The sequence below is a fragment of the Pleurodeles waltl genome, chromosome 10 (genome assembly GCF_031143425.1).
Source record: "Pleurodeles waltl isolate 20211129_DDA chromosome 10, aPleWal1.hap1.20221129, whole genome shotgun sequence".
NCBI classification, from domain to species: domain Eukaryota; kingdom Metazoa; phylum Chordata; class Amphibia; order Caudata; family Salamandridae; genus Pleurodeles; species Pleurodeles waltl.
In genome coordinates, this window is record NC_090449.1 from 665149312 (window position 1) to 665173891 (window position 24580).

The 24580-nt window shown below is 41.0% G+C and overlaps 1 protein-coding gene across 3 annotated transcripts in view; it reads right to left on the bottom strand.

The window, feature by feature from the left end:
• Positions 1 to 24580, bottom strand: part of PTPRN2 (protein tyrosine phosphatase receptor type N2) — a 2126515-nt gene that overhangs the window by 1508658 nt on the left and 593277 nt on the right. The window lies entirely within an intron of this gene.

Consider the following 24580-nt stretch of genomic DNA (forward strand, 5'->3'; position numbering starts at 1 on the left):
ATCCACAAAAAAAAACTGGATAAACTCACCAACAGTAATTTTAGAAATCAGAAAGATAGGATCCAACTGTCACATGAACATCCAACGATCCAACTGCTGTGTTGAGATATTCTATTGGGCACATCCCATCCTCGTCGCCAGTGTAATAAAGATATCCATAGTCGATGTGCTCTGATGTCTTTTATTAAGTCCTGGAATAAATATCTCATCCACAGATAATCAGCCCACAGCTCTCCTCACATCCTTCTCCTCCTCTCCCAGCCTTAATCCATCACTCTAGAATATCCAACCTCACATTCCATGTCTCAAGACGCATTCCATGAGAAGAGATGGATAGGCTACATAAACTACAGAAGGCAATACCACACCATGATTGGCATATCCCTCTACATTTGGTAACATATCAGTTAGCATATATTTTCGTGATGTATAAAAATTGTTCATGAAGGTCAAAGGATTTCATAGAAGGTCCATTGTTGGAAATGACCCTTTCCGCAGGGTCACCCCCAAATATTTTGCCTTCCTCCTCCTCTTTTTCTGACCTCTGTTTTGTTGGCCCTAGGACTCTGAGGCCCGTATTTATACTTTTTTAGCGCCGCATTTGCGTCGCTTTTTGACGCAAAACGGCGCAAACCTACAAAATACCCGCAAATGCGGCGCTAAAAAAAAGTATAAATACGGGCCTGAGCGCTTTACCACTGCTGACCAGTGCTAAAGTGCATGTGCTTCTCCCCTAAAACATGGTAACCTTGGTGTATCCACAATTGGTATATTTAATTTATTTGTAAGTCCCTTGCAAAGTGGTATACCATATACCGAGGGCATGTAAATTAAATGCTACTAGTGGGCCTGCAACACTGATTGAGTCACCAACTCAAGTAGCCCTGTAAACATGTCTCAGGCCTGCCATTGCAGAGCCTCTGAGTGCAGTGTCACTGCCACTTCGACTTGGCATTTAAAACCTCCTGCCAAGACTTAAACTCTCCTTTTATTACAAATAAGTCACCCCATCCCTACAGTAGGCCCTAGGTACCCCATAGGGCAGGGTGCTATGTAAGTAAAAGGCAGGACATGTACATTTAAGTTTTACATTTTCTGGTAATTAAAAGCTCCCAAAGTCGTTTATCGTTACTGTGAGGCTTTTTCTTCTCATAGGCCAGCATTTGGAATTCCTTAATATACTTTTAATATGTAATTCCTGATCAGAAACAAGTAGCTATATCATGTTTCATATCATTGGAATGGTAATGATAAATCCTCTTTACTGCTGAAGTCAGATTTATTATTACTATTTTAGAAATGCAACTTTTAGAAAATGGCATTTCCCTGCTCTCATCACCCTGTGTGCCTGGTGCCTGACAGCCTGTATCCAATGCACTTCTGGACTGGGCTCAGTGACAACTACATTTTTGCATTCACTCCAGACAGCCAGAACATAGGACACTCGACTGCATCTGCATTCATTTGCATACTGATGGATCTTCCTGGGCAGGGAGGATGAGAAGGGATCACACTTACACTTCAAAGGGTAGTGGGCTGAGCCCCACACAAAGGGCTGATTACTCCCAAGTGATAGTCTGGAGCCAGGGCTGGGATGAAAAGGGGACCTGTGCACTTCAAGGAGCTGCTTTGAAGTCACCCCCACTTCCAAGGTATAAGTACTGTGGCTCTGAACCCCTGAAATCAAATCACTACTGGACTTGGGCAGAAATCTGATGGAGTAAAGAATGATGTGCCGCAAGGATTGCTACTCTGCCTGGACTGACTGTTCCAAGGAAATGCTTTTCTGCATTGCTGAGCTGCCCTGCTGCCTGCTGATCTCTGCCCTGCTGAGGACAAAGACTGGACCTATCTAGCTGACCCAAAGTGTCTCCCATGGCTTGCCCCCAGTTCTTCTGCCATCTCAGGAACATCAAGGACTGATTGCAACTCTTCTGGTGATGCTGGTCTCTGCCATCTGTGAGTCATACCCCTGCCTGAGGTGCCCCTCTCCAGTCCTGGCCTCAAAAGTGGGTTCTGCAGCTGAATCTGCTATAATCAATGCATCGCCTCAAGTGCATGTAAAATTTTTCTGCATCGCCCTTTGACTCTGACGCAGAGGCTGCTCAACAACATCAGATCCACGGCCTGCATGGCTCGATGATGATGCTCAGCTGGATGATGACACATTGCACTGACTTCAACAGAGCTTGATGACTATAAGGGACCCCCTTTGCGTGGCTCGACCGCTACTCAGTGGATTCTTGATGTCACTCATAGCTCCGTCCAAGGTACTTTGTTAGCGGGACCTGTCAGGGTCCTGTAGCCAACTAAATATTGGAGACCTAGGCACTCATATTATATATCAATATAGTATTAAATAAAGCTCTAACATACAGTGTAGTATAATTCACTAATTAATGGAGCATTCATTGGAAAATGACATTTAACACAATCCAATAGACTTCAAGTTGATTGACGAATCCATCCTTTATTGTGACAATGAACCAGCCAACACGTGTTTCGTCATGGGAGTAAGTACTCCCCGTGACTTTATCAAGGCTGTAAAGAACCCAATATACAATATATATTTAAATTGAAATTATAAATAACAATGCATGTTTACACGTATTCCATTACCAATATTAGTTGTCAAAGCAGGAAATAAAGATTACAACAGAACGGCAATGGCCAGCTCTTCATTATAATACAATTAGAAACAAATTCAAAAACTAATCATGTAATACATGCCATAACATATGAATATAAATTTATTGAAGGTAACAACCATCACAGCCCAGTGTGACAAACGAGAAAAGGAGACCAAGGCAACACCCACAGTTAACCAACTCTCATAGTGAAAAAGTGAACTAAGTTCAAAATTATAGCCAGTGTGAACAATGTTTACAAATGACCCATCAATAAACCTTCCAATAAAGTGACAATAACCAGTGTGCAAAGTGTCGAGAAAATATAAAACCCCAGTGAAATTGTCATACCTCAATCAATAATAATGCAAGAAGACTTTGTGCTGCTATGATCGTAATAAGCATATATCTCATCAAATGCTGAAAATAAAATACAATACGAGGTATAACAGGTGGCTAAAGAACTATAATGGTCAAGTGCTTTCCCTATTATCAATATCGAGCACCTACCCGCTTCAGGCCATCCAGCCATATCAACGTTAAGATGAAAAAGAATATCCACAACGTCTTACTGTCGAAAATATTACCGAAAAAGCGATTAGAACAATATCGTATTTAAAGTGATTATCAATGTTAACAAGCACCCATGTAACTATAACCAGTATTAGTGTCTTACCAAATCTTCCTACAAAGTACATAAAAAAGACCGGAACCGAAAATTACAGTTCCGATCGCACCGGCCGTAAAAGAAACCTGACTCCATTACGATAACTCCTTAAATAACCCCCATTGGCCGGCGCGCGTGCAAAGCAGAAAAGAAAGAGGTGCGCGATTTGTTAAAGTGTCGATTCCAAATTGCCGGCAACTCGCGGGCGCCATCTTGAAAAATAATAAAGCCATCAATCATTACTACCCCGACATCCTCAAACTATTATAGTTGCTATCATTGGTATCAACCCTAAAATAAGACCAGAAAAGAACAAAAACCAAGCGTAATCAGTACAGAAAATATAAAAATATACCGATTGTAATTGTAAAACAGAAAGTAATCACGCACATAATTCAATCCACAAAAGTATACCATTGAACATTTATCTCTATATGTATCTGAGCAACAATTTGAAAGTCACAAAGATAAACTAACACTTTGCCTTGGCCCCTGTCTCTAAAGTCAAGCCGGGCAGTGATAGGTCAATTGAAATTACAACAGTTAATATCAGCTATATAAGTATCATAGCGACTCTACACCAATCCAGCAACATCAAATGGAGAAGGCTATTTAATAAAAAGAAAAACCTTTTATATGCTTGAGATAGGTGTACCATACTATGAATGCAGTACATGATAATCATCTAATACAATGGTTATTAATGTTGTTTTTGTATTTCATGTCAGGGTCCTGTAGCCAGCCTATCCTCCATCGCGGTCGGCCTGAACTTTGGATTTGCACCTGTCCCTCGCAACCTCAAGTAACCTTTTGATGGCTAGTGACTTCTAAGCATTAGTTCACATTTAATCTTTAAAAATTAATATCTCAACTTTACTGATTGGAATTTTGTCATTTTTGGTCTTATTTTACTCAGATAACTATTCTCCATTTTAACCTTTATTGAGGCTTTTTTGCAGTGTTTTCAGTGTGTTACTGTGTATGTGTTGCACAAATACTATACACATTGCCAATTAATTTACGCATGGCTGCTCTGTTCCAAATACCAGAGGGTGAGCACAGGTTAATTTAGGTTGTGTATCTGACGTACCGTGACTAGGATTGTGGTCCCTACGTGGACGGGGTGCATACCTCTGCCAACTAGAGACCCAATTTCTAACAGTCAATATATGTGACGTATTGCATGCGACCATGTTATCCATTGATTGTTTATGGGTGCTTCCTGTTTCTTTTCCTCTCTTATGTCAACCATTATGTGTTTCTTATGGGAGTGGTGACTAGAATTACTAGCCCCATAAGAATTAGAAGTCTCCAAGTTTGACCCAAAAATCTTGGAAAGGGAGGACTTGCCTGCAGATTTGTTTGTGGTAATCCAAAATTCCACCAGTAATACCCCATTTTCTGTGGAATTTCAGGATCCCACTTGTAATTCCCGGTAACTGTGCTCTCACCAGCACCTCTGGTATTGGAACTCCAAAGGGGGGGGGGGGAGAGCGGGGGGGCAGAGTTAGCAGGTAAATATCCGAGGCATTAATCATGAGTCCCCTAGTATGTAATTTTCTGTCTATGCAGCTGCTGTAAGGGAATGTTACTAGCAGTATTCCCACAAGATACCATATTGATAAGTTTCTCCAAAATCATCCTCCGTGAGCAGCTTACTTATTTTGGAAATATGGCATCCTTCCTTGTACTTTCCTGGTGACTGTTTTTACCCTCTAAGTGACAGTATGGATGATGTGATGCGTATGACCCACAGCCAATGTCAAATCTTCAAATGTGAGCACCTCAAAGAGAGCACAGGTGTTCCAACAAATATATAATCTGTTGTTATAGTTTTAGAGAGTGCTAAGAAGAGGGACTTAACAACGCTTCATCCCAGTATCTTTACAGCAGCAACAAAGCTAAAGGCAATTTTGATACAGACGTATATTCAGTTCCAAAGAGGGAGGTTTAGCCTTATGATAGGGGCAGATGCTGACAGCAAATATATGGCTGAAGCAATGGACAAGGGGATATATTGAATTATAAAGTAAATAACTGTGCTAAATATGTGCCTGGAGAGACACTTTATCGTACGGTTCTAAATATGACACATCACTTCCACCAGGGTCGGACTGGCCTATAGGCCAATCAGGTAATGCCAAAAGGGTCATACTGACAAGTCAGTGTGAGGACCGTTTTTTGGAGGCCCGTTTAATACTCTGGTGGTTGTTTAGTACGGCAAACATTGCTTGCACCAAGCACAAATGCCTGCAGTCTCTAATACTTGGCAAAACACCTACACAGTGTCTCTGTACAAGCTCAAAACTTCCACACTGTGCAACTGTGGGCTATTTTTAGCTATCAGATTCGCTAATGGAATCCACTTTTATTTTAGTGCCTGGGCCTAATTTCTGTCCAAGTCAGACCCAACTTCCCACTCTGATCATGTCAGTGTTGTTCTAGATGTTACATTTTAAAAGGAGGTACTTCATCACTTAATTATTTCTGTGAATATTTCCAACCTCTTCTTCCTTATGTGTCCAGCAGTCTGCCTTGCTTTGTTAACATAGTGTCAGCTAGCTTTACAATAATCCTATATCTTAAACTTTCTTGCTGTTTTTTAATGAATGGATGTGGTTTTTGCATGATTGTATTTTTGTCTGTTTAAATTGAATTCTTAATGCATCTTGACCTCCCCGTCACCAGTTCTGGATGCAGACTTCGAGGTCTGTGAGCTAACTACTGAAGTTAGTTGACTTTATTGAGTATGTTTTTAGTAGTACCCTCTTTGTGTGTGACCATCGAAGCCTTATTCTGACAGGAGTGCTGATTGAGCGCCCACCCTCGCCCACCTAGTCATTCTCCATCTGATTTAAGGAAATATTCACATCCTGCCTTGGGGTGTCAGAGAACCAACACGTCTCAGCACGTGCAAGAGAAAACACGGAGAAACATTTTATCTACCCTATTGTGGGCTTGTTGCAAGTAAAACAGATTTTTTTTCCTTTCAATCTTAAAGGTGCAATTCGCAAAGCCCCAACTGATAAATTATTTCTCTGGGCTTACTCCTCTTTCAGCAACATGTTTCCGACATCTTAGGGAGTTAGGGCCAGATTTACAAGGCGCTAGTGCCACTGAAGCATAATTTTTTGTGACGCTCCCGTGGCCCTGTGCAGTGAGCCACATTTACAAGCCAGCGCTAAGCCACTTGTTGTGGCTTAATGCCACTTTGTATGTATAGGCGCTCTGATGCAGTATTCTGCCTCAGAGGGGCGTGCAATGGGTGTTGCTGTGGGCATTCCACTGCAACACTCATTGCTTTTGACACTGCCCCAGATTTCCAAGAAGGTGTAAATCTGTGGCAGTTCCAAAAACTAACTCCACCCCAGAGGTGGCGTTAGCAAAGCACAACAAGAAGGAATACTTTTATTCCTACACGGTTTTGCTTTTTCCATGTGTGCTGAATTCTGCTGCACACAAAGAAAGAGCAAAAGACCATGAATGATTGTTTATGTGCAGGAACGTGTCCCTTCCTGCACATAAACAATCATTCAAAAATGACGATTTGGTACTATTATGTGTGCTACAATATGCAGCACACATAGAAGTGCCAAATCGCCACTGTAGATTGTTTATGTGCAGGAATGTGTCAATCCCCTCAACTCAGACACCCTTGCACTATGGTGCAAGGATGTTTGGGTTGGCGCAGGCAAATAAATTTAGCGCCGGTGCAGGGGGAAACACAGGGGTGCGTCGTATTTGAGTAAATATGGCGCATCCCTGCGTTTCTAAAGTGACATAGCACGGCGCTGCCAATTTTGGCGCAGCACTGCGCTGCTCAACATTTTAATAAAACTGTCCCTTAAAATTGCATAAATGTCCCTCTTTTAACATCACATTTGTTAAACTGCGCCAGCCTCAGGATCTTAAAGTCAACTAAGCTTAAAGTATAATTGTGGAGTAAAAGGGCCCTTAGCAGGAACATTCCCGGCTTCCACCGGTGGGAAATGGAGAAGGCATGGCAGACCTGCATCTTGGGCAGCAGTGTGAAAGCACAATTCCCTCCAGTCTGATGTACCATCTATGCTGAGTGGGTCATAGGGGTGAAGAGCATTTTGGGTATGAGTAGTGAAAAGACGCTGTCCTCAGGTGAATTTAGACAACTTCACAATATTTCATGAAGCATGAGGTTCTCTGAATTCCACTGATTACTCGGGCAAAGAAAATCACTTTGACAAGCCCTAAAGGAATCTCAGTTATAATCCTGGAAATGTACTGTACTTCTTGTAATATAGAATTTGTGCAATGCTTCAAATCCCTTACGGGGAGTGATTCATTCTGATGATTAGAAGTTCTAGGGCAACTTTTTGGAGGTGGATGGTTCAAGAGAGGTGAATGTAGTATATCCTATAAGCAGCGCTAGTGGAATTATATGGCAGTGGAGGTCCAAATAATGAGCCAAAGTTTACTAGATTAAGCAGCAAGAAAAGGCAAACTATATGGCACAATGCTGCACATTTCGTGACAGTATTACCTCATTGTTTTGTAAGTTTTACACATGTCAACACTATCTGGGTAAAGGTTTCATCTGGTTAGTACCAGTCTCACACCTAAGTACAACAATAATCAACAGTCAGATGACTAGTCAACCCTTAAGAAGAGCTTTCTACTACGCAGCAACCCATGTTGCCACATTTTTAGTTACTTTTGACTTCTTTGAGCTAGAATTATTTTTTTTGTCAAAATCGACCTGACGGCGGCAGATAAAGGATAATGTGGGAAATCTTTAATTATGTGGAAGATGCAGCAGCAGCATAATCGCATAATTCCAGTGGCCCTACCTACATGGGAGATGCTGGTTGATGTCCATGATGTTTGAAGACATGTTCCAAACATGGAGTTCATGTGTGATAAGTGTTATGTAGTGTGCAAGAGAATTCACAGCTGTCCAAACCTACTTAACAGTTTGGATGAATTGTTTTCAAGAACTTACGTTTATTGCAATGGGAAAAGGCAAGTCTTTAGTGCTTTCTGGGAATGGAAGGGGGTTGTTCAGACTCCCTATTTGAGCAGACACTGAATTCCAGTTCTTAGTTATTGGGACATGTTCACCAGTTCATGGTATTTTTAATTAATGTACAGTTAACAAAGTGGCAAATCTTGAGCGCAGAGGTCTTGTCTGGGGATACCAATGGAGTTTTTGTGGAGAAAGAGTGATCTAGTGTGATGCTTTGCTCAGGGAGCTATGCATATTGCTACAAAGTGATCTTTCTAGATACTGGGAGCCAGCGTAGGGTAAAAAGGCGAGGTATGGACAGGGTGCGCATAAGTAGGTTAAGCAGCTGTCTGATGACTACATTTTAACTTCTCTATATACATTTACAACAGTTGTAAACTTCCTGTTATATTACAGTGACCAAAATGTACATAAGCAGAATGTCCACAGGGTGCAGATGTAAATAATGTGATAATGTACCTTATTACATGTTTCTTCTTTTTCATCATGGGGAAGATATTTTCCCTGTGGCAAATCTCTTTCTTAGCACCCTGACCCTGAAATTGTACATTATCTTGTCTTCAACAGGAGCAAATCTGCATGTTTTTCAAGGATGGAGATCTAACTGTAAGGTGTATGTGATTACTTTCGATCATGCCATCTTCTTTTAAGACATTTTATGGACTGGTGTGATGACAAACAGGAATATAAGTAACAATCAGCGAAGAACACTAGTACAAATGATTTTTATCCAAATGAAGGTTACACTCAGTTCTTGAGCTGGATAACAATGTGATGCAATACCGACAACTCGTGAAAGAAGGTTTTGAAGAGATCAAGTCCTCTGCTAGGCAGAAACATCTCTATATGTACATATTTTGAAGTTGGTCTGAGGGAAATTATCATTACTTTGGTGTAATTTCACATAATTTCAGAATTTTGCTCCACGTAAAAGGTGCAATCACATTTCTTCATAAAATTAAATTTGGGGGGATTTGTGCCCGATAGACACTGGCTCCTCAAATGAGACATTATCTACTTAAACCAGTCTCCTACCACAATTGTCAATGACTTCTCTTTGCAAGGTTTATCGTTGTGCAGAAACCTCTGCAAAACATGGCCACTATGTGGAAAAAAAGTGCATATTTTGCACACCTATAATTTTGATTTGCAAACAATTGGCTATCACTGCATAAACTTCATTGATAAACTTTGCATTCTTCCTTGGTATTTAAGTGAATGATTTCTGGTGAAAAAATACATTAGTTAACTTTAGCATATCCACACCCAAAGCCATCATTCACGGCTCTGTGTTTTTTTTCAAAGGCGGCAAAAAAACCTGTAATCAGGAATCATCTTTAATTATTTCACTGCTACCACGGTTATTTAAAAACCTCATCTCAGCAAAGGAGATGACAAACATTAATGAGCAGTAATGCACACATGGTATTGTAAATGAAGGAATAATGGAAGCAATTTATTTGAAAATTAAAATATGATTAAGAATGGCAGGCGTTAGTATGGCCCAGATGCCCAAAGAAAGCAACCAACATGCAACCCGACTCTCGTTAATTTAGGGACCGTATGAAATTGCGTTCATTTCCTTGACAGCTTTTAATATAAAGTAACTGCACTAACAGATAGAGATTGTGCTCGGGAAGCCTCCAATACCGCTTGTACACCCCTTAATGTGGCTTTTCCTGCTATTTCGTTTTTTCCACTGCAGGTGTCCCGGATTTGACTCCTCCTTTCTGTGCCTTTGGAGAATGACTCTATGTTGCCCAGATCAACTATGAAGAGAGGACATGGAGGAGACAATTACAGAAGATGGTCTGATATGGTCCAATGTTGTCACTGAGAGGGTCTGGTAAAATCGTACCCTAAAATCACAAAGTCCAAGTGGTTTCTGAGTGCAACCAGAACCCCGAGATGACATATATAAGACCACATTACACGTTACCTGTTATGTTTTTCGTATTTTTGTACTTTGCAACTTTATCTTAGTGGATTTAGCTTGAGAAAACAGTTTTCTTCAAAGTGCATCTAACGATGGTGACAATATGGAATTAGGACGTTTAGGTTTTATTAACCTTTCATGAATAAATGAATAATGGTGAGGGCGGTAGATTTAAACGCGTCTGTGGCTAAACAATTCATTTAAAGTGCGATTATACCAAAAAGCCACTGGAATTTAGACGTTATGGGTAGCAATGAAATTCATACCTCGCACAACAGTCATGCAAACCATAACAGGTCTACAAACTGCCATGGTTATGTCCTCACAATATTTGAACCAATAAATAAAAAAAACTAAAAGCACAGACTTGATTTAATTAATAACAGCACATACCCAAACCAATAAACAATATTTCATTATTGTCTCTTTCATAGTATTAAGGGTAAGGAGGTATTTAATCTCATCTGTAAGACTATTTACGACGTTTGTAATAACATCTGTCCCATCCAGTGTGATGTCATGGCATATGGTGTGCGAGTTGTGTGGTCTACAAGGATTTTGTGCAAGATCTTTAATTGTGTTTTTCAGTAAATTTAGACCTTTAGAGGTTACAATCAAAGCAAACCATAGCTTAATTTTAACCTTTACTTTTACAGTCAGCATACCTGCGTATATATATGTAGGCGCCAGTCTTCAATAGTTTGTGTATGAGTCAGTAGTTTTTTAAATCTCTGTCCATATGTTGTTTGCTTATAATAATTGTTATTTTTGTGTTCTCTATTGTGCTGTCATGAGTTTGCGCTCTATATGCTCACTAAAAACCTGAAAATCTAAAAAATAAATGGCACATTAAATACATAACTGGGACTCAACATTTGAACAAAGAGGGAAGACCTACGTAATACTGGTGCCATTTAAGAAGGGTTTTACGTCCCACCATCCACAGACCAATCATATTCCATGGCTCCTTGCTACTAAACATGTTTGTTTATTGGGGCCAAGTGTTGCCATTTATGAGGGTGTTCAATACACTTGAAATTAACTCTTAGCAAGTCATTGGAGTGTACTTGTGTTTTTTTTATTTAAAAAAACTGAATTTCAATAAAGGGCATAACAAGAGTATTTTAAACCCTTCCAAGACTGCGTCCCTAATCGCCATCATGGCTGACTGAGCATTTACAAAGTCTTTTTTCATTGTGACTATTAGCATTTAGAGTGGTGCAATTTCAGCCAGAGTTATAACTCCGAGCAGATGTATGCCACCCCCAATTACAAGTGCCTCCTGGGCTGAACTTCTGAGTCCACATACTCCGCACTTGATCATTTCAGGACCAGAGATGCTATGTCTGTCTTCATTGCTTGCTGAGGCAGGGGTTGTGGGCACTGACGATTCCTGAAGCACTTTGGGGGAGCAGAAAATGTTCCCTAAAAAAAGATGAAACTGGCCCTAACCTCCCGAGCCCCTAGACTATCTCATTACCTCTCAGTGACTTTCACAGTGACACTTTCCACCTGCTCTGAGTGAGTAGAGAATTTCCGAGGTTTTCAGCCCAGAATGAGAAAAATGGATAAAAAAAGATGTTTAAGCCCCAGGATTCATGTAATTAGTCTCCATTTCAGATTGCCAGCATTTTTGCAGCAATATCTGCCAGAATAGGAGATTGTGGTCTCATGGAATCTGTACACCAAATTCTGGCAATCTCGCTGTTTGTAACACAGTGATAAGATGCTTCTTATACTGCTACAACTCCATTGAAGTTAAACCACAAACATTCAAAGGAAAGAGGGCCCACCTTCAGCATTCACCAAAGAATCAATCATGTATTTGTAAAAAGACTGAGGGAATCAAAACCTTATCAAGAAACAGTGACTACAGGCTCCAGGCAGAAGGATGTACTATTTGGGAATGCACCGAAAATAAAAAATATTCATGGACGTCAATTCAACAAAATGCCAGGGGTAGTGGAACTGACACCACATGCCCTTTGACCTCCACTTTTACTGGCACACAAATTTACACCTACACACAAATTCACACTTACATACACTCTCACTTTCATAAACACACACTCACCCAGAAGCACACACACAACATACGTGTAAAAGCATCTTTACTTACTTCAGCTGCCATAGAAAGGCATATTCCAGCTAATTGTACTCCATTTTTATTACACTAATAGTAAATAATATATTGTTATTCATTATAAGTGTAATATAAAAATGAGAGAAAACAAAGAGTGAAGCCCCAACTGACGTCCATAAGGACCAGTTGCGACTGTTTTCCTGACACTGAATTTCCCACCTCTGAGGCCAGGGGTTGCAAAGAGGTGTGGCCAGTGTTAGCAAAAAGCAATCCAGGGGTCGCAGCTGCCACCTCTTGAGACCCCTAAAAGACGTCCATGAAGGTGTCCAAAGCAATGTGTCTACTTCCCGGTCTTCTTGCCTTCCAATCAGCCCTCAAGACCCATTGTCATCTTGTCTCATCTAACACAGTAAATTTGCCTAATTACTGATCCTCTTGCTTTCCAATAAGCCCTCAAGACCCATTGTTGATATCTTGTCTGATGTGACACAGTGAATTCCTGTCAGCTCCATTCCTTCCAGCTGATCACCTGAACTTTAGTAACATTCACATCGGCTATATCTTTATAGTATTGTGTCCCTTGTGAAACGCATAGGTCATTGCAGCTAAACTGGCTTTGAAGATTGTACCATGACATCATTATCCTAATATGCAGGAATAAACTACATGTTACAGAGCACAGGGGACTGTTGCCAGAGTAGAAGAAGGGTCTTCAATATGCCACAAGAGGCCAAATACTATCTGCACCCATCATGCATGGGCCAGTAAGTTCACAAGGACAAAAAGTATGCTCTTACATGCATACCACCCCTCTATACTGGAACCCCAACCCACTAGAAATCGGTCTTATCTATGCTTAAAAAATACTTCAAACGGGCATTGACAGAAAGGACACCTCTTGAGACTCAAAAGACCCGAGTGAGCACTCGCCCAAACTGCTGTAAGTATATACAGTTTCAGGCCTGCATCTTCTATTAGTTAGATGTATCAATATAGCATAGGTATGTTTCTAAACCCACCACAATTAGACAACTGGTACAAAAACAATAAGTTACTAATAACTTATTACCCTTCCCATCCCTCTGAGTCGTGTCAATGTCCTATGTAAGCTGATTCAGATCAAAATCACTGATGCTGCTGTTGCTTAATAAGCATGTACCAGAAGTTAAAGGGTTCACCTTGATAGAGAGCCGGTTCATACTGCATTGTGCCACCACTGCAGGATGTCATTTGAGTAATTATGAACCAACCTGTGGCAATTGTGTACAGCTAATGAATTACAGACTTCGGAGATTTCTACAACTCAGATGCATGAAGTAAGTGACATAGCTCACACAACAGAGAGGGATTCCTTTGTGTAATCCTTCTTCACTTGGGCATTACTGCGTTATGTTAAAACATTTTGTGGCATAGTTACAAGAAAATGGTGCATTGATCCCAATGCACCACTTTTCGTGCGTCTCCCTGTGCCCCTCCTAACGACACCATTGTTGTGCCGAATTTACAATATTGCCCACAATGGCCATCGTTAGGACATTTAGTGCAAGATACTGCCCTTTCTCTCACTCATCAATTGTGTCTGCCTCCACTCCAATCCCTAACTCATTCAAATAGTCCACTTCAATAAAGTTAATGACATCAAGTCACATTTTATGTGCAGTAAAACATACATCAGATACACGCATTAACGAAAATAAATTCCTCATTAAATGAATTCAGATTTCAAAAGCTATACATCACACCTTTAATCGGATGCTTGGCTTAATTGTTTACACACAGCTTTGTGATGTTCACACATTTATTTTGTAGAGTTCACAAGTTGTAATAACTTACAGTCACAATATAACCAGTTACTCACAAAAGGGATCAGCAAGACCTCACTTCTGGCATAAGTGTATTGAAATGGCCCAAGTTGTTAATTATATTATCCTTATGAATGTTATTTTTAATGCCGTCTTCTCCTATAAGAACCTTATACTCAGGGCTGAATGTGAAAGAAAAAAGTGCAGGGACCCAAAGATTTTCGTAGGAGTGTGCTGCGATCACTGCCAAATGATGGGGTTGCTGAGAGCTTAATTTGACCTGGTGTTTGCTGGTGGGGACCGCCGCCACTCATTTTTGGGGACCAGCCCTTAATTTTTCCAATTAGACTTTCACCCAGAGCAAGAGAGAGAAAAACAGAAAACACAGAATGAAAAAGGAAGAGAAAAATGGAAAAACAGTGACAATGGGAGAAATTAGAAAGAACCAGCAAGAGTCAGATAACAAGGCAGGGAGTGTCTGGTGGTGAAAAATAGATGGAATCAAGACTACGCAGGCTTATCATTCAGCACCCAAATATTTGTAGAATCAACCGCGGGACTTTGGGGCCCGGAACTTTTTGTTTCACAAATTATGTACTGGGGCTGCTTAGTCATGAATGAACCTCATCCCTCATTCTTTCTCCAACCCACACTTCTTGTCTCTTTTTCTCAATCTTGCATGTTCCTTTTTCAACCCTACTTCCTCCCTTCGTCACTATTTCCCTAGCTTTCTCTTCCCCTTCTTTGTCCATTTTCTCCGTGGCTCACTCCTCGTCGGGGCAAAGTCTGATGATGAAAAATAAGTCCCACTAAAGCATTGTTTTCACCCAAAGGGTATTCAGATTCATGTGTATGCCACTTTCACTGCTCATCTTTTGATCTATCTCGTAACCCACTAGGAGTCATGAAGGCTGTGATTTGGGGTTATCTTCCACCCAATGTCCAGTCGTCACAAGTCTGGTCACGTTTCACAGACTCAATGAGGCACTTTGATAAGCATTAAATCCATAATACCAGAGGCATAACCATGCACATGCAGCAGTGACAATATATTCAGTTGTAGCTGCCATACCTCACCCATATTTATCTTGGATTCACAGGTCAGGTAATAGGTATGCCTTTGGGTAGCACTGGGGGTTGAGTAAGAGTTGTTCACTGTCTAAATGGAATTTTATGAAGTGTTGATTCTAAGGAAGATAAAAAAAGAGGGCCTGTCGCTACCACCGGCCTAGTTGTTGTGAAGACCCACAGAAAAGGATCAGGTCCCTTTTTATGTGTCTTTGTGCTTGGGCGTATTTATTTCTGCCTCTGTTGAGGAAGTGAAATGGATGACTCTGTTAAGGCACAACAAAATGGGAAAGTAACAACAAAGGCGAAAAGAAAAGAAGATGAGGAAGAAAATTAATACAAAAAGAAAGGAGGCATTAAAAACAGTGGCATGAGGCAGAAAAAAATATACAAGCCAAAATAAACAAGCATTGGCGAAGTCAAAAGTGTGATCTGGGCAGGTTGGTCCACTTTTTTTTTGTTTTATAGCAAGCATATATATGCCAGAAGAATAAAGCAAAAAGAAAACCTGTTGCCACCTACATGTGTCTGCCAAGTTATTGCAAGCAGAACATTTACATTTAATACAGGAACTACCGCATATCATTTTAATCGAACAGTATGGATGCTTCCTACTAGACAGGTCTACATAGAAAATATATATAACTCGATTTTAGTTTTATTGCATATTTCAGAAAAAAATATTATTTTTAGTGCAAAGGAAAAGCTCGATTGATGTGATTTTCTGTGACCTGAAGAAAGAGTTTAAACACATAAGGGTGACTAACGCGAACAAGGATAAATAATGAAAGTATAGAAAGCATTGGCGAGGTTAAATATTGCCCAGCGGTCCTTTCTGAGAAGTGCACTAGTGTTTTATGGAGATATGTACATGTTATAAAGCAAAACGCCACCGCTCGTGCAAAACAGCCAATGGCTCAAGCTGTATGCAGTGGTGGGAGGAAACAACATGTGAAAAACATTAGAGAACACCAAAGGTTGAGGAAGGCTGATCCAAAGACCGTCTATGTATGTATAAAAGCGTTTGATTTTATTATTTCTGAATCTGTAATTGCCTGAGGTTGGCGACTTAAAAAATAAGTAATAAATAAACAGAAAAAAATATAGGGTGGAAATATGAAAGAGAAGAAGGAATATTTTTTAAAGAGAACAAACATGAGGAAAGATAAAGGGGAAATCAGAAAAGTATCGTGTGATAATAAAAAGAATATGTGTAACCTGCAACTAAAGGGGTACATTAAAAAATAAATGTGCAAAGCAAAAAAGATGAAGTGTAGACGGGTGATCAAAAAAGGTGTGTAAGTAAAGAAGTGCGTACAGTGAGACATTTGCTATAAGCCTTCAGTAGGAAATGTATGGATGGCGCGTGCTGGAGTGCTTCAGGCGATGACAGAAACTGCAGGTGGTGAAAGTTTTGGAAGAGGTAAGAAGCAATTAACAAAGTCTTCTAATATAAAGGAGGGAGAGAAAAAGGGCTACAAATATGTACAGTGATAAACAAAGGGAGAGCTAAGAAGGGTAAAGGGAAAATGAAAAAAGGAGCAAAAAAACCAATTTGTGGGTTCTATACGAATGTGAATAACAGAGATGAGGGAAATAGATACCTCCACCCTCCATCGCACACACAAGAAAACAAACTATCTGGAGGTCTGGGAGGGAGTACTGTGTGACAGCACTCACTATGCACACACCTCACTTATCTGGCTTCTCAAATGAGAATAACTTCACTGATCACTTTAAAGAGCATTTTAAGCAGCAACTAAGATTCAGAGAGTGATACATTGTGATTTACCTTTACTCACTACACAATGACAAGCAAATGTGCCAGAAAGTTCTAGACCACTGCATTTGGATACCTTTTTGGAGAGCAGCAGTTCAATCTGAGATTTTTTTGAAACTCTCAAAAACAATGGGAAAACCTCTATCACAGATCTGTGAATTAACTAGGATTTGCATATCCGGAGTCACAATTAAAATCTGAAATCAGGTATCTGATTAACTAGAGCTGAGGAGTTGCCTGAAAAATAAGCTGATGGTGTGTTTTTTTTAATTAATTTGTAAATCCGAGCAGAGAAATAGAGGAAGCAACGGGAGTGTTGGTTGTTGCAGAGGCTGCTGGTAGTTTGAAATTTGGTCAGTAAACCCTTAGATGTTTCTTACTATTTGGGCTGAGTAACCCGGATCTACCTCGAAATTACACTCATATAAGAGGACGGTTTGGTCTGTAGGCAATGTGGAAAAAGGGCCGGTGTGATAGGTCTGCGTGTGGGGCGATTTGTGGCAGTGTACGTTTGGTTTAGTGGTGTCATAAAACATCTAGTAGTGTTAGTGTGCCTACTGGAAAGCATTTCTCGTACCTGTCAATTACCATTTTCTAATCCAGTGTAATGTGACACAATTGCCTAACATTTGAGGGGGAATAGGCAAAGTCGGACCATTGGACGGGAAAGGAGGATGGCAAGATGGAGAGATCGGGGAATGAGAATTGTGGAAGTTGTTGTCTCATTGAAGGCAAGGTTGATGGACCAAAATCACTCTGTAAGTAGAACAAACATGTGCCAATGTTTTTATTTATTTCATAGGGAAGGAACACAGTTAATATTGCCACAGGTCTGGATTCGTCAAAATTTGTTTAGCTCTCCACCGCACACAAACCACCTAGGCAGCATCTATTAGAAAGTTCAGAGTTGCTTGATATACAAACATGGGCCCCTTTAATTAATCCTCAAATTTTGAAATGGGGGGCACTATTTTTTTGTGCCTGGCCTATGTAATTTTCCAGTCCAAGCATGGCCACGTGGGGTGAACCTCCCATTAGGCCCATCCATGCACAACGTGCATTTTACTAAACCTGTGCTACTGAAGTACTGTCTACATCATAGATAGCATCATCACTAGGAGTTCACATGTTCCCCATTGGCACATCATTTGACATACTCTTTCTCCATTAATAACTCATTCCGTCCAAGGATATTATGGGGAATATTTCAGAATTCAACCCACACGCCTTCATAAGGAAGGCAACTACTTATCCCGGCTTCTTCCTCTCCAACACTTAGAAGCTGTTCAAATAGAAAAGGGCGCTATGCTAATTCAGTAACTTAATCTCTCTTCTCCTACAGTATAGAGCTAGGAGAATAAAAGAACCCTTCTGAATGAATAGATTTTTTGTTTAGTGCTCAGTGTGAACTAATTTCAGCCCTAGGAGGTCTCAATATTTGACAGATTTGTGAAGCACAGCACTGGAATTTGTCTGGAATCAAACCTTGCTCCCCTAGGGCCAGATGTATCAAAGGGTGTTACCCATTTGGTGTCTATGGGGAGAAAAACTTAGTACATATGGACCCTAGTTCCTATTTCTGACACTAGGTCACTGCACGTATTTGGCTTGATGATTTCAGGTATGAGAGACCATTGATTCGAAAAAATACCCTCATACTGCTGACCTGTGCAGACAATGTTCCAAACTTGTCCCCGCCTTCTGCCTTCTTTGGTGGGAATGTTCATCTGCCCTAACAATTGTACATATGGATGTAGGAAAATTTGAGAAGGCACCGAAAAGGTATTAGGCTGCCAATGGGAATATTGAACTGTCTAACGTGGGTTGAGTAGACCGTTCCCTAAACGTGACCTTTGTGGAAAGAATATTGAAGTTTGACTGATGACGTCACTGCCGCATCTACAACACAGAAGCAACAGTGCCACCAAGCGACCAAACAGAAAATCGTGGTTACAAAGTTACAGTCGTCCCAGCCATAGACATTCATAATCACACTTTTATACTACGGCTGTCAAACTGCACAACGAAAAAGCTTCTTACAGCTGAAAGGATGAAATGAAAAACATAGCGTACCCCTTCTTTGCAATAGCTATACAGTGAATCGTTTTCAAAAACAAATATTCAACATGCAAACGGGTGGTGTGATATGTTGTAAACTTCACACAGATGCAAAAGCATTACGAATCAATTTTGCCCATTTTTGCTCTTTATGTACTTCGGTGCGCTGCAAACACTCTTTGCGCTAGCCATTTTACAATAAGCTTTGTTCACCGTGAATTAAAAAGGACTGTTAAGGAATTGCAGAAACTATATGGCACATCCGTTGTTTATAGAGCATTCCACGCGAGTTACAGATGTAATTAAAGAAAACTCTCTCCACAAATTACCTTTTTCTAAAAAAAACAACAAGTACAAACAAAACTGATTTTGCATGGCAGGTATTGTTTATGTAAAACAACGAACGAATTAATTTAATTTCAAAACTCAGCCCCATCGCTCATATTTGGAAAGTGTAAAAAAATACGCTTGCAGCTAATTCCGATTATATAGCACAGCAACACATAATAGAATCCGTTTTTTTCTGCTGTCGAAAACTTTATTGTTGAATAAACATTACTTGATTTGGTCAAATGCGCAAAAATAGCATACCATTTCCTAATTATTTCGCCTCTTCATTACTCTTCCTTATTATAAAGCTAAATCACGAGGCTGATCCACAGACAGGCATTTTGTTACTGACAAAAACACAAAATAAACACTACGCCACCCTACCTGGGAAGTAGACCCCTGTCAATCTCCCAGAATGCCACTTGGGTCCAGTCCCGCAGAGGCATCCAACATGGTTAGACTACATACTAAACCCCAGAGTCGATGGGAAGAAACAAGGCCCTTTAAGAAGACATTTAGAATTCTGAGTAATGAAGTAATCACGGCATTACCACTCCATTTCTTTTCCTCATCACAGTCCTTAATGGAGAGGTCATACCGGACAATAACAGAGATAATGCCACCTGCAGTGCCAGCCCAGGCATTAAATGAATCCTCGACAGCATGATTACACTGCGGCACTACTGAGAATACCCGCCTCAACAGTAACAGCAAGGAACTCGAGTTTTAACTTCCGAAGAGTGTTAAACGTGTGTGGTCAGGTTCAAGTTTCAACCTTGAAATTGTCTCCTTCAGGGAAGTCACGGCTGCCATACTTCAACAGAAAAGTGGATACCAGCCTAGCAAGAAAATATTGCAGAACTTAGGGTCAGGCCTTTAATTAGGAAACTAAGGTATCTAATTGTGTGAAGAATGGTTCCCTGTTCTCCAAGTGTATTGGTGTGGTATAAGTACTCCAGACAGACTCTAAGGGCCAGATGTAGGAAAGGAAAATTTTGCGACTTGCAAATTGCGAGTCTGACTGACTCGCAAATTGCAACTCGCAAAATGGGATGCAGAAAGGTGTCTCAGACACCTTCTGCGACTCGCTATGGTGTCGCAAAGACCCACCTCATTAATATTCATGAGCTGGGTCGCAGTTTGCGACCCCATAGCGAGTACCTGCACTCACAGGGATGGTGGCCTACTGTAGTCAGCAGACCTCCATGTCTGTGACTGCTTTGTAAATAAAGCATTATTTTTTTTTCTTTTTGCAGCCCGTTTTCCTTAAAGGAAAACGAGTTGCAAAAAGAAAAAACTTCCGAAACCATTTGGTTTTGTTTTTTTCAGAGTAGGCAGTGGTCCGGACCACTGCCTGCTCTGAAAAAATATTCATGTCGACATTCACAAAGGGGAAGGGGTCCCATAGGGACCCCTTCCCTTTTGCGAATGAGTTACCACCAGTGTGACACTGGTGGTAATTGCGAGTTGGTTTGCGACCGCAAAAAGCTTCCCACATCTGGCCCTAAGTGAATAGGACCTGGAAGTAAATTCATCTAGCAGTGCAAATGGTCCGGCAGGCTGAAGTCCCTGCAGTGCCAAAAGAAGACTGCAGAGGAGAATGGGATAGTCATAAGTTTAAAGCCCAGAAAAGGTGGGACTGTGCACCCTAAATACTTAGGTCATTGACAACCGGCCATTGTGGGTCAACATGTGCATGTTTGAAACAACAGTCTTCTTCAGTATTTCAAAATGTTTCAAGAGCCACCATGGGGACAGCCAAAACAACTTTCGAAATTAAATCAAGCAAACAAATTCCAGCATCGTGAACAGGAGTTCAGTGTTTCTGCCCACCATGGTGGAAGATCTTGTCATTCCTCTTTTTTGAAAGCCGGCCTTTTTGATTCCCTACACTGTCAATCTCAACAGTCTCAGGGTAAGGGCAGGAGGGCCTTGACGACTATGAGGAGGCAGCTAGGGAATGGACAACTCTACTTCTGGCATAGAAAAGGAAATCTGATTTTTTCAGTGCACAGAAGTGCTACAAAAATAGACTAGGAACCTTTCCTCCTGAACTGTGAAAGCACCTTGCTGATCAGGTTTCGACCAGGAAGAGTCTAGAGAAGGGTCAAAGGGCCAGATGTAGGTAAGTATAATTTTGCAACTTGCAATTTGCAAGTCACAGTGACTCGCAAATTGCAACTCGCAAAACCAAATGCAGAAAGGTGCCTCCGACACCTTCTGCGACTCGCTATGGGGTCGCAAAGACCCACCTCATTAATATTAATGAGGTGGGTCGCAGTTTGCGACCCCATAGCGAGTCCATGCACTCACAGGGATGGTGGCCTGCTGGAGACAGCAGACCTCCATGTCTGTGACTGCTTTTTTAATAAAGCAGTTTTTTTTCTTTTTGCAGCCTGTTTTCCTTAAAGGAAAACGAGCTGCAAAAAGAAAAAACTTCCGAAACCATTTGGTTTCGTTTTTTTCAGAGTAGGCAGTGGTCCATAGGACCACTGCCTGCTCTGAAAAAACATTTTTGTCGACATTCACAAAGGGGAAGGGGTCCCATGGTGACCCCTTCCCTTTTGTGAATGCGTTACCACCCACTTCAAGTGGATGGTAACTGCGAGTTGGTTTGCGACCGCATTCGCGGTCACAAAGCAACTCAGCATGGCGATGCGGTCGCAAATAGGAAGGGAACACCCCTTCCTATTTGCGAGTCGCAGCCTCAAATTGCAAGTCGGTACCGACTCGCAATTTGAGGTTGTGCATCGCGTTAGGCCTTTTGCACTCCGCAAACTGCGATTTTCGCAGTTTGCGACGTGCAAAAGGCTACCTACATCTGGTCCTAAGTCCATAGGAATAAAACATGGTCCATTTTGCATTTGCAGGCATTGTCTAGCAGGAACACGCCAGAGTAGAAACATAGCTTAAAGGTAGTTTCTGAACCAGTGGCTAAGATAGGAAGACCGTTCTGGATTCCAATTTTAAAACAATCTCTATGAAGATACATTGCTGACAGGAAATCAGGTTGGGCTTCTTGATGTACAGAAATTATCCTGATTTCTGAAGCAGGGAGCATGAACAGTATTAACAGTAGTAACTGATGGAAAAGGTGCATCCACACCAGACAGGCAGTATTCAAAATATGGATGATTGCGAAATCAGTGCTATAGAAAAGACCCGCAATCAGAGTGCACAAATGTGGGTGAAGATGCAGGCTATTCATTTTAGATCAAAATTAAGTACTTGAAATTGGTACCACCATCCTGCATGCAATGCCTCTGATGATGGAGGAAGATAAGGATAAGAAACATCACATGCTCTAGATTGACAAAGATAAAAATACCCAGAAATAGTAGTTTGTTAATCACTTGAAGCTTTTTCATTTGGAATGGAATAGCCTTCAAAAATACGTTTTCTCATCTTAGGTTAAGTTAATGTGGCAGTCATCTCCAGAAAACTTGGAATCTGAAAAATAATGATGTTTACACCTGTTTGTTCCCCACTCATCCCTGGGTTCCGGGACAATCAAATCCTGTTACGGCAGGATCTGCATACATAAATCCTTTGTCCACTTTCAGGAATACAACATCAGATTGGGTCTTGAATCTTGTGGTATGAGAGGGCACTGTAGAATGGCCTCCTCTGAACATTTCCAGAACTAGTGCATAGGAAATATCCAGTTCAAGGGCTCACCTCACAGATCTCTAAGGAGAGTCCTGCTTCCCCACCCCTACAGATCATGGTAACTCAAGAGCTGCACACCTCAAAGACTACCTCGGTGCCCTGGGTTTGAAGTGGATGAACAGCTTGACGGCTATAGTATGCTTTATTAGTTCCCAAGGCAAGTACCCCAACATCTCCTGACAAAAGAATGGAAGTTTATAGAGCAGTGTCCACACTTCCTCTTCCATGAGTGCACCCAGGACTGCTATCCAGCTGTTACAGCTGTGACAGGTATAAATGTGACAGCTCTCAATACCATAGGTGAAATACTAGGGGAGACTTGTACTTGTGTCTCTATTATCTCTAGCAATGGATCACACTCCAAGCTTTTCTTCAAAGCCACAATCAAGCCTTGAAAGTCCTTTTTCAGTGATTGAGTCCTGTTAGCAAATTAAGTGCCTTATCTCAGGGTGAAGGTAGGGACTACACATTCTCTCTTGAGAGCTGACTCCACACTAATCTATATTATCAAATATAATGGCATACTGAGAAGCTAGGAAGGAGGGCGGTCACCTGTACCACATCAGGATAATCTGCATCATGTGTAATTTAGGAGGGAGCGATGACATGAAGAAAGCTGGTATCCATTAAGTACATCATGGTACATATCAACAGGCACAAAAAAGAATGAATAGCCAATTCCCAAAGGCTAAAGTTGTCACAGGAATTAACAACCACTAGGGAGGGGTGTGTGCATGTAAAGTTCTTCCATAATTTATTGCTGCGTATGACACTGACAGATGCCTCTATATCTTCTCCATTGGGGCCATTAGGGCAGCTCCATCAGGAAGGGCAGAAGTAACTAAAAGGCGTATAAGTTGACCTGGAAGACTAGGTGGAAATGAAACCTTAGGAACAAGCACCATCAGGCACAACTTTTGCCCACTGCTGTATCCTTCATAGATGTGCGATAGTCTTTTCTGTCCAAGCACTTTTACTTTTGGGTGAGGTTCCAACAGTAAAGATAGATTTCTGAAATCGAGGTTAGCACTTCCTTTGACCATTGTACGGAGGGTCATGCCAAGGAATGATGTAGGGGAGGCTAAGGAAATGAATTCTTCCCCAAGATCTTGCAAAAGTCATGAAATGATGCACCTGAATGGTAGGTGACTAATGCTACCTCAACCTTTCCTTTTAAGACCGTGGGCTTGGTATGCGGAGGTTGAATGTCGGGGTCTCAAACAAGTTTCGATCTGAGTCTATTCCTTTTTTCAAAAAACCATGCACAAATAAAAGACTAGGGGTAGAATCACTCATATTTTTACATAGAGGACTTGCAGGCCTGAAGACACGGGAACTGAAATGAAACCGGTATTGAGGGACTCAGAACAGAACAAGTGGCATGTTGAAATGATGACCGTCTTGTTCTTTGGGAACAGGGAGGTTAACATATATTTGATTAAAAATGGAAAGAGGTTTCAGTTAGAGGATTTTCTTAGTGTTGAGAATTGCAATGTGGAAGGGGAACAGATACCCTTATTTCGGTGGCGACGCTGCATTTGTAGCGCTTTTATAAACTGGC